We start from the raw sequence: 12,430 nt of genomic DNA on the forward strand, positions 1-12,430 counted from the left end.
TTTGGGAAGTGGTGCCAAGACCAACAGATAAATCAATTGTGGGTTCAAGATGGATATTCAAAGTTAAGAATGCAACAAATAGAATCATAGAGAAGTATAAGGCCAAATTTGTGGCCAAAGGATTCTCCCAAGTTGAGGGAATTGAATATGAGGAAACCTTTTCTCCTATAGCAAGGTATTCATCCATTAGATCTATTCTTCAACTGGTTACACAGATGGGGTGGAAGATCCACCATATGGATGTAAAAAAACATTTCTCAATGGGGTTATTAAGGAGGAGGTGGTACATCAAGAAACCAGAAGGTTTTGAGACATCTGATTGAGAGTTTCATGTGTGCAGACTCAAGTAAGCATTGTATGGTCTCAAACAAGCATCCCATGCTTAGTACACCAAGATTAATAGTTATCTCAATGATTTGGGCTTCACCAAAAGTGAAGAGGATGCAAAGCTCTATCCTATTTTGGTAGAAGTTAAATTTATTATCATTGTTTTATATGTTGATGATTTAATATTAACTAGTGATGAGTAACTAATCAACTCTTGCAAGGAGGACCTTGCAAGGGAATTTGAAATGAAGGACATGGACCTCATGCACTACTTCCTTGGGTTGGAAATATGGAAAGGAAATGGGGAATTATTTGTGTATTAATGAAAGTATGAAAATGAGATACTTTCCTCATGGAGAATTGTAAACCGATGGAGACACCTCTAGTGACCAATTGGAGGAAGGAGGATGTCACTTCAGGCGAAGAAGTGGATGCTACCATTTATCGGTAGCTAGTGGGTTCAATAATGTATCTTGTGAACACATAGACAAATATGTGTTGTGAAGTCGACCAACTAAGCCAAGCTATGGTTAGGCCGACCAAATTATATTGGAAGGAAATGAAACATGTTTTATGGTACCTCAGAGGCACTACCTAATATGGATTATGGTACAAATAGACATAGGGAGTGAAAATGTGTGGCTTCATAGATGTTGATTAGGTAGGGAGTCCATCCAACCAAAAGAGTACACCAGTTGGAATTTTTAGTGTTGGGTCCACAATGGTTTTCTGGTACAATAGTAAGCAAAGATATGTGGCGCTTAGCTCGGCAGAAGCAAAATACATGACTGCAAGTCAAGAAACATGTGAGGCGATCTAGATGGGAAATATACTTTTGGGACTATTTGGTTAGATGATGGATCCAACTGTGATCTATTCTGATAATCAGAGCTGCATTAAGCCCTTTGAGAATCCAGTATTTCACGATTGATCCAATCATATAGATATCCGATATCACCATTTACGAGACTATGTGCATATGCGGACAATGTTGCTACAATACATTTCGACAGAGGAACAAGATGATGACATCTTGAAAAAGGCTTTGTCAAGAGGGAAGTTAAAATTTTGTAGGTGCGGGATAGGGGTGGTTGATAATCCATTTCTTGCTAAGAGCGAGTGTTGAAAAATGCGGCAAGAAAGTCTCAATTTGACTTTGCCTTGGTCAAATTGAGAAAATTTGAATTTCCACACCAACAGAAAAATTGGTGGTAGTTAACTTCTATGACATGGCTCTTGTCACTCAGTTAAATCAGTAAACTTGAGTTAGAGGGATTGGAGTTCAGTTAAGCATGTGTGGTTTCTAATTTGTAGCAATCAATATCAGTTATGTCCAGTTGAGTTCAGTTAAACTAGTTCTAACAATTGGAGGAACTAGTCGAAGGCTAGTTGTGCAGTTTGACAACATTCTAACTCAGTGATCATCCTATTAACTGATCAATCAACCCAAAATAGCTAGTGCATGCAGAGAATTACAATTCCCCAGCTGTGGTGGAGATTCCAAGGTAGTGTAACATCAGTTGTAAACTAGTCTTGAGTGTAAAGGTGTTGCATGTAGTCAGATGATCAACCTTGGGAATTGCATAACCAATAGGAGGAAACTTCCTAAATAATACGGGCCTAATACCTCAAGATTCTTGCAATGAAATAGGGGCTCAAGCTGAGGCAAAAATTGGCCACGTCTAGGTCAGAGCTTCTCATTGAGCATAGAGAGAGGTTATTCACTAGCAGTTTGTGCTAAGAGCGAGCAAGAAATTGTAATACATCTTTATTCATCTTATTTAATGCAATCAAGCTTAAGGGGTTTTTAGCAGTTTCTTTCTCCTAGAATAATACTGTGCATGTGTGTTATTTTTTAATGCATGTCTAAGATTGTTGTTCTAAATTGTGAACTAAATTCCATAGAGCAGTAGAGTAGAATAGATTAAAATTTCCTGAGAAGTTGCAATTCTACACCATATTTATACAAATATCTTAGCACATACTTAGCTACTGTCTAATGCACTATCTTCAAATCCACCATGAACTGAATAATAGAGTTTACTACATAGGATATTTCTGGTCCTGGGTGTGGACCAAATACATGAGAGAGTTTATCAACTACCATTATAAGGTAGGGTCTACATCCTTGTCCCTAGATGCATCTAACTTCCTCTAATTTATAATCATGGGTGTAGACATGGCTCTGTAGTCCTCCATCTCGAGCCTCCTCAGGATCTCAATGTAGTAATTTCCTTGTCCAAGGAAAATCTACCCATATTTTTGCCACAGCTCCATGCCTAGAAAGTATTGCACAAGCCCCAAATACTTAATCTTGAACTCAACTGCAAGATCCCTATTTCACTCCTCTCTGAGCCCTAGTGAACTTGTTAGAAACAAGTCATCCACATAAAAGAAAAAAATGAGAACCTCACCCCCCATCACCAAGTAGTAGAGGTTGGCATCCACCTCACTCTTCATGAAGCCCATGCCTTGCTACTTGTCAATGTTCTCATACCATGCCCTGGGAGCCTTCTTGAGCCTGTACAATTCTCTCTTCAACCTATACAAGTGATTATCTCTTATGGGTGCTACAAAGGCCTCTAGTTTTTATCTATATACTTCCTCCTTTAACTCACCATTTAGGAACGCTGCCTTGACATCCATCAGATGGATCTACCATCCCATCTATGTTGCTAATGAGATCATGGTTTGTATAGAAGTATACCTAGCCATAGGAGTGATTGTATCCTCATAGTCCATTCCCTCCTTCTGAGAGAACCCCTTGGCCATGAACCTTGCCTTGTATTTTTCAACGCTTCCATCAACACCGTGCTTGATCTTAATGATCTAATGTGATCCAACCACCACCATGTCTATCAGTCTATGTACAACCTACAACACATAGTTTTGCATGATTGAGGCATACTCCTCAACCATCACATCCCGCCATACCTGCTGCTGTGCGACCTCCTGATAGATAAAAGGAAACCTCACTATAAACAAACTGACTAACCAATTCCATGTAGTCAGTGTACCTATCTAGTTGTCTCCGCTGCCTGCTACCTGTTTTCACTCACTCTTTACAAGTTATCAGTTGCCCAGAATGCATAAGAGCACTGAAGTTTGAAGCCATTTCCTAAGCCACAAAAGTTCTTAGAGTTTAATAAATCCCTCTCCATTGTATAGTGTTCATGATAAATTGAAGTCTAAAAATGGACTTTTGGATCAGAAGTTAGAGTAGATTGAAGATGGGGGGCCTGTTGCCTTGAAATGAAAGAGAAGAGCATATCGGCGGGTTCTACGTGGGTTCGAAGTAGAATGGTCTTTGCAATATCACTTCCTACAATCCTGCATCCATAGGGCCTGCATATCGCATCCTGCATCCTGCATCTTGTAGTCCCATATTTCCACAGTCTCACAATCGCGCACTTGCACAGTCCCGCAATCTCGTAGTCCCGCAGTTACACAGTCCCACAATCTCGCAATTATGTATTCCCGTAATCCTGCAATTATGCAGTCCCGCAATCCTGCATTCTCTTAGCTCGTATCAAAAAATTGGCGATCGGTAGGCCCAAGGTAACATTCTTAAGGAATTGCGGGCGAGAAACTAGTTGATAAACACTAAAATCGCCGATAATTCGGGCCCTCAATGTTAAAGTGCTGGGAGGGGCTGGAATCATTTAACAAAGAAATTGACGCAAAACGGGGATAGGTGAGCCTTTTTCTCTCTCCTCTAGGGGGCCACATGGCAGACTACCATTGGTCCTCACAAATGAAATGGTAGTTGACATCATCATGATGTGGTGGTACGGAGGTGATGTGGCAGTATAGAGGACACAAGGCATGCTGATTCGACTTTTTCAGGGGTTCTATGGGGGAATTGTTGGGTGACACATGTCACCACTAAGGAGGTGCCACATGGCAGTAATAACGTCATCAATCCCACAATTGGCGATCGCACAAAGTAAAGTTTCCTCATCCTTCGAAGTCTCTCCCAGCTTGCGATTTTGATATGCGAAGACCTTCCCGAATGCGATATATTATGTATTATATGTTACGAGGATTTCACGTCCGGATGATCGGTCAACACAATGAAAGGAGGTAAAAGGTCCCCCACTCCCATGTTTCGATTGTGATATATTTGGTGGGCTCGATCCCACAGATCAATGATCGAAAGGATCATGGGGAACACTTCAGACAAAGCACTACAAATCGCCAGTATGTGATATTCTCCATAACAAAGGAAGATCCCCCCGGAAGGCAATCGAAAGGCCCTAGTGCCTTAGGGCTAAGCACCTGGTCATAGCCCTCGGTAATATGAAGAGAAAAATGAAAGGGACTATACCCAAAGGGGGCCAAGGAGCATTAGAGCTCGTTGTTCCATGATGTTTTAAAGAGGAAGAGCCCCGATGTAGTAATGCTAGATAATGTGGTACAGAGCTTTAAAGGTGGATGGGTTGGCAACTAAAGCATTGAATGAAGTATGGTGTAGTGGTAAACCAGTATAGGGGGATCAGGAAGGCTTAATGGTTCGGAATGGATCTCCACTCTGATACACACCAAAGGACTGCCTGGACATGCTCCATTCCCACTCCGCGATAGACATTCAAATTTGACCCACTCACTACTCCAAAGAATGAGCTATTCACACAGTTAAGGCGGAAGTGACAGGAACCGGCCGAGCGACAGGAGAATCACATCACAGCTGAGACATGGCTCGACCAGAGGCCATTCAAAGGAACAATAGAGGGGACACTTCCTCCATCATCTTTTCGTTTTCCTCTTTTTTTTTATTATTCTGCAATTTCTATTTATTTCCAACAAGGGATCAAATCTTGATTGTAATCATTCTGGGAAGCATAGCCTGGCATGCCTAGACAACTAGTCTATGAGACAACTGGAGATCAGGCGAAGATATTTTGTAAATAGTAATCCAAACTCCCCCTCTTCTTATAAAGAGGGGGAAGAAACACCGAAAAAAGGTTCCATAATTTCTCACCCGTAGGGTTTGAATTCTGAGATGCCACTTTGGTTCTATTTTCTCATTTGAATGATGTTGCGCTAAATGTCATGGACAGGTATGTTGGAATCATATTGGATAAATGAAACTCCTTGGTGATTCCAATCATGATCAATGTGAAGCATGTTTCCTCTTGGTAAATACCATTTCATTTGCGTTTTCCCTTCTCTGAAATAGAATAATGAATCCATGGTTTCTCCCTGATAGATGGATTTATCTAGGCTGCTAAATAGAGAACAATACTTGCGTTATATTACAGATTTACTTGTATAATTCAATAGCATACAATACCTGTAGTAATTGCAGATTTATTTGTGTTATTGGATTAAACTATAGTACTTGTGTGAGCCCAGATTTACTCATGTTATATCCGGTAGGAAACCTTAATTAGCATACCATTGTTTCTACCATTTCACCTCCTTCCTCTTCCATATTTCTACTCGAGCATTGTTTCTGAGGATTTTGTTTGTCTATAGCCCTACACATCTATTTCCCTCCTTCCTCTCCTCCTCTCCACCATCTCTACAACTTCAGTATTAATCTACCTCATTGTTGTATGTCGGCCACTAGAAGAAGACATTTCTCTATGAGATTACCCAAATATACCCCCTGCATTTGGATCCATGTGTTGGCTTGATTCTACCTTAATGAAGGCCTATCGAACCAAGCCCCCTTTATATCCTTTTTAACTACGTGACAATTGGAATGCAATAGAAACTCCACTCCTAATCTTCCATTCACTCCTCTATTTAAGATGTCTTATGCACTGGTCTATAATCAATCCAAAGGTTGTCTCTAGGAAAATTTCTAGGTCCCTTGAAGCACTGGTGCTACAGGTTGTGCTAGAAAAATTCACAATATCTTTCTGGCACTATTGCCGGGGAACAAATTAGAATATTTTTCCTTGGGTACGTCAAAATTTTTACATTTCTTTTGTTAGGTGAGTAAGGGAAGTGAGGTTTGAAAATCTCTCACCTTGGCGACTCCACTGTCTCAATTTTATGGTAAACATCCTGGAGACTCCACTGTCCATATCTCCATTTGATCAGCCTGGTTTTCAAGCAGCCTCATACACACTCTGATGTTAGAGTAGCTGAACACTTCCCCACCTGTGAAACTGAGATCACTCATCTAGGAAGGTTTTCAAAATGGCCATTCCTGAATTCCTGGCCAACAAATTTTCCCCACTGGATTTTTCTTCTATTGTTGGTTATCCTAATCATGTCCCTTCGTTTCATGAATGGTATACCTATTTGCCTAGATTCAGTGGGAGCACAAATAGAAGGCCTGTCTAACACATCAAAGAATTTCATGAATGCATGGAACAACAGGGTATTTTTCTTGAAGATGTACAAATGAAATTTTTCATGCATTCTTTAGAGAAGGATGCTAGAGTTTGGTACAAAAGCATACCTCGTGGCAACATATCTTCCTTAAAGATTTTTCATGTAGCATTCCATCAATATTTCAAAAAATTATATCCACTGAATGCTCTATTTGAAGATTGCTACGCACATTTTAATGATGATGACCTTCCGGAGGTAAATGATTCGGTTAAAGATGTTTTTGGAGCTCCACTCCAAGAAAACATCTACTCACATCAAGAATAATCACCCAATGAGCAAGAAAGAGAAGAAGGAAACATCATCGAGCTGCAAATAAAGCCTCAGAGGTATGATTCGATCGAGTCTGATGTTTCTCCTTGTTATGATGTATATGACTCGGATGGAGAGTCAAGTGATGTAGAGCCACCACAATCCTAGTCATGGGAAGCTGTAGAAGCAGAGGAGGCTCACCAAGAGGTCAATAAAGAGGCCCTAGTCTACGATGCACGTCTTTCACCTGGAGAAAAATATCAGAAACCTTCCCCAATTTACGATTCATATGATTTAGAGGAGGATGACTTTGTCACGGAGGTTCAAAGGGAGTTTTTTACCAGCGAGTGGGGAAGAAGCTCTCAAAAACAAGCTTTCTAAGAATAGCCCAAAGCTAAAAGACTACGTAAGGTTTGTCACTGCCTTTGGCAGAAATATTCCTGCTAGGAATTCTCAGTAGATTCTCCAATCTATGACTCTTATAGTTCAAACAATGAAGAGTCTATTGCAGATTTCCAAGAGGGCTGGACCTTTGAAAAATGAGTAATAAAAGATCAACAACAAATTTCTCTTGGGAAAGCTAAAGTTGAGGAGCTGGACAGTAATTGTGGCTGCCCTGACCAAGAAGACATCGATCAACAGACTGTTTGTGAAAAAGAGGTAGCTGCAAACTTTCCTTGCCAATTCCATGACCCTGTAGCTGAGTACATGAGCATATTCTTAAGCCAAGAGCAGAGGTTGGTTCAACAACATGTATTAGGTTCCTTGTTTTAAGATTTTTCATGGTGCATGCTTGTTTTAATTTTTATTTTTCAGCAGCATGAAGGCACTAGGTCCAATACTCTAATACTGGCCTAGCTCCATTGGAGGGTGGAACTCACTTAGGTGAATTGAGCCCTGAGCATAAGTAGGAATGTATATAAATAAGCTCACTAGTTGAGCATTTAATTTCTAGTTGTTAGAAATTTTATTTATGCATTTCAGTTTGAGGAGGAAGTGACTCCCTGCAAACAACGGTTCGTAGAGATTTTATGAAAGTTCATATATTTCTGACTCCATGCCCAATGGTGAAGGATACTGGTCTGTAGGTTCTCAACACCTTTCCAGCAAGGCACTGTCCCTAGTTGGAGCCAATGTTGTCAGTCACTGCTTTACTAGTTATTAGTTGCCCATAATGCATAAGAGCAGTGAAGTTTGAAGCCATTTCGTAAGCCACAGAATCTCTTAGAGTTTAATCATTCCCTCTCCATTTCATAGCTCTCATGATAAGCTTTCCAATAGTATATGGAAGTCCAAAATGGACTTTTGGATCAGAAGTTAGAGCAGATTGAATATGGGGGGTCTATTGCCTTGAAATGAAAGAGAAGAGAATATTAGCGGGTCTGAAGTAGAACGGTCTTGCAATATCGCATCCTGCAATCCCACATCCCTCAGGTCCCACATATCGCAACCCGCATCCCGTAGTCCTGCAGTCCCACAGTTTCGCAATCCCGTAGTCTCGCAGTTCTGTAGTTACGTAGTCCCGCAATCCCACAGTCCCGCAGTTACGTAGTCTCACAATCCCGTAGTCCCACAGCCCGATGATATCGACAAATAGGTGATCGGAAAGCCTAAGGTAACATTCTTAAGTAATCGCGGGGGAGAAACTGGCCGATAAACACTAAAATCGCCGATAATTTGGGCCCTCAGTGATAAAGTGCTGGGATGGGCCGAAATCATTTAACAAAGGAAATCGATGCAAAAAAAGGACATGTGAGCCTTTTTATCTCTTCTTTAGGGGGCCACATGGTGGACTACCATTGGTCCTCATAAATGATATGGCAGCTGACATCATCATGACGTGGCGGTACAAAGGTGATGTGGTAGTATGGAGGACACATGGCACGTTGATTTGACTTTTTCAGGAGTCCCATGGGGGCATTTCAGGGTGACATGTGTCACCACTCAAGAGGTACCACGTGGCACTAATGACATCATCAATCCCGTAATCGTCGATCGCACAAAGCAAAGTTTCCTCCTCCTCTGAAGTCTCTCTCAACTTGCGATTATGATATGTGAAGACCCTCCTGGATGCGATATATTATGTATTATATCTTACAAGGATTTCACATCTGGACAATCGGCTAGTGCAATGAAAGGAGGTAAAAGGTCCCCCACTCCCATGTTGCAATTGAGATATCTTTGGTGGGCCCAATCTCACAGATTGGCAATCTCAAGGATCATTGGGAACACCGTAGACAAAGCACTACAAATCGCCGATATGTGATATTCTTCGTAACAATGGAAAATCTCCCCCAAATGCAATCCAATGGCACTAATGCCTTAGGGATAAGCACCTCATCATAGCCCCCAATCATATGAAGAGAACACCGAAAGGGGCTATACCCAAAGGGGTCTAAAGGGGCATCAGAGCTCGTTGTTCCATGATTTTTTATAGAGGAAAGGCCTCGATGCAGCGATGCCCAATAATGTGGTACAAAGCTTTAAAGGTGGATGGGTTGACAATTGAAGCATTGAATGAAGTATGGCACAATGGTAAACCAGTATAGGGGGGCTTAGTAAGGCTTAATGGCTTGGCATGGAGCTCCACTTCGGTACACAAAAAAGGACTGCCGGACACGCTTCATTCCCACTCCGCGACAAGCATTCACAGTTGACCCACTCCCCACTCTAGAGAATGAACTATTCAAGCAGTTAATGAACTAACCGAGTGGCAGGAGAAGCACATCACAGATGAGACATGGCTTGACCAGAGGCCATTCATAGGAACAACAGAGGGGACACTTTCTCCATCATATTTCCATTTTACTCTTTCTTTTTATTATTCTGCAATTTCTATTTATTTCTAAGAAGGGACAAAATCTCGATTGTAATCATTCTGGGTAGCATAGCCTGGCACGCCTAGACAGCTAGTCTATGAGACAGTTGGAGCTCAGGCGAAGATATTTTGTAAACTGTAATCCAAACTCCCCCTCTTCTTATAAAGAGGGGGAAGAAACACTGAAAAAAGGTTCCAAAATTTCTCACCCGTAGGGTCTAAATTCTGAGATGCCACTTTGGTTCTATTTTCTCATTCATGGGGGCTTGAATGATGTTGTGCTAAATGTTATGGACGGGTATGTTGGACTCATATTGGATTAATGAAACTCCCTAGTGATTCCAAGCATGATCAATGTGAAGCATGTTTCCTCTTGGTAAATCTCATTTCATTTGTGTTTTCCCTTCTCTGAAATAGTGTAATGAAGTTGTGGTTTCTCCCTGATTGATGGATTTATCTAGGTTGCTAAATAAATAACAATACCTTCGTTATATTACAGATTTACTTGTATAATTCAATAGCATATAATACTTATAGTAATTGCATATTTATTTGTGTTATTGGATTAACCTACAATACCTATGTGAGCCCATATTTACTCATTATTTTTGGTGCTAATGATACCCATGTTATATCCGACAAGAAACCTTAATTAACATACCATTGTTTCTACCATTTCACCTCCTTCCTCTTCCATATTTCTGCTGGAACATTATTGCTGAGGATTTTGTTTGTCTACAACGCTACACATCTATTTCCATCCTTCCTCTTCTCCTCTCCACCATCTCTACAACTTCAGTATTAATTTGTCTCATTGTTGTGTGTCGGCCACTAGAAGAAGACATTTCTCTTTGAGATTACCCCAATATACCCCCCACATTTGGATCCATGTGTTGGCTTGAGTCTACCTTAATGAATTCCTATTGAACCAAGCCCCCTTTATAACCTTTTTAACTACATGACAATTGGAATGTTATAGAAACCCCACTCATAATCTTCCATGCACTCCTCTATTTAAGATGTCCTAGGCACTAGCCTACAATCAACCCAGAGGCTGTCTCTAGGAGGCTTTCTTGGTCCCCTGAAGCACTCGTGCTACAGGTTGTGCTAGAAAAAGCCACAACACTACCAATCATAGAAATTCCCACATGTTATTGAGCATCCCTGAGTGTCTAATGCACCTTATGGTTCCTCCTTCCAACTGCAGAAGAAGGAATGCCCACCTCTATGTGCTCCTGATGCATCTCCCTAATATGTTGCATCTACTTCTCCATAGTCTACAAAGTTTTAGGAACTCCCGCACCTAATATTATGCTAATAATGGTACCTGTACTTGTGCTATGTTACACCTAATCTTGTTGCTCATCTCTAGGAGCTTCTGTTTGCTGTTCACCTTGATCATCAATTGCTGGAAAATATATGGACCTCCTGTATGCCTTGTCCTCCAGGAACTTGAAATCTCTCTTGAATATAATCTAGCTAGACCCTGGAATGAAAATACGATATGCCTTAGAGGTCTCACTGTACCCCACAAAGTACCCCCTCTCTATAGTCTAGTCTAGTTTTGAATGTGTATCTCCTGGAATGAGACAATACACTAGGATTCCAAATATCATGAAGTGTTTGACATTTTGTCTCTTCCTTATGAATGCATCCTCTGGTGTCATATTTCACAATGCTTTATATGGAACCTTTTTATGAATGTAAATTTTCATACTACATGCCTTTGCCCATAAGTAGCGTAGTAGAACATGGTCATACAACATGGTTCTTGTTGCCTCGAAAATAAAACAATTCTTCCTCTCAACAACCCCATTCTATTGTGGGTTGTAAGGAACCATCCACTCTCTCTTGATTCATGCCCTTGTAAATAACCCATGGAACTCATTTCTTGTGTATTCACCTCCATTTTCTAATCGAAGAACCTTGATCTTCTTTCTTGCCACATTCTCAACTAGAGCTTTAAACTCCTGAAAGAAACTAAAGACCTTATCCTTGGTCTTCAAGAAGTATATCCAGGTCTTCTTGGAGAAATAATGGGTACAATTAGTGAAGTACTTGTATCCCCTAAGATACTTTGTAGACATCAACCCACATATATCTAAATGCACTAAGTCAAGAATACCCTTTGATCTGGTGTCACTCCTTGGAAAAGAAGATTTCACAAACTTCCCTAACACACATCACCTACAAACATGGTCATGCTCTGTGCTCACCTCTATAACACTTGTCATCATCTCATGAAGTAATCTAAGTGATCCATTATGTATATGTCCCATCCTCCTATGAAATAACTCCACCTGATCCCTCAGATTACTATTGCTAACTAGTGCCTTAGGAGTGTTGAACTACAACCTGTACAGTGGATGCTTCTAACTCTAATCACTATAGGTGATTTCCAATCCTTGTTCCTAATAAACACCAATTCCCCTCTAAAAAGTACATTTTACCATTTATCCTAAAGGATAGATACAAAAATCAAGTTCATACCCAAGCCTGGCACATGCAACACACCATGAATCAAAATTGGCTTGTGATTCTCTCTCTAAAATAGAACAATCCCTCTTGCAATTGGATTTCACTTGAACTTGTACCCTATATGAATATGGAATATAATTTTCTCCTCCTTATAGTTAGATAAGTACTCTTTAACTCCCGTCATTTGGAATGACGCTCCAATGTCTATAT

The sequence above is a fragment of the Pinus tabuliformis genome, chromosome Q (genome assembly GCF_031772625.1).
Source record: "Pinus tabuliformis cultivar Carrire ecotype Pingquan chromosome Q, CPIR1, whole genome shotgun sequence".
NCBI classification, from domain to species: Eukaryota; Viridiplantae; Streptophyta; class Pinopsida; order Pinales; family Pinaceae; genus Pinus; species Pinus tabuliformis.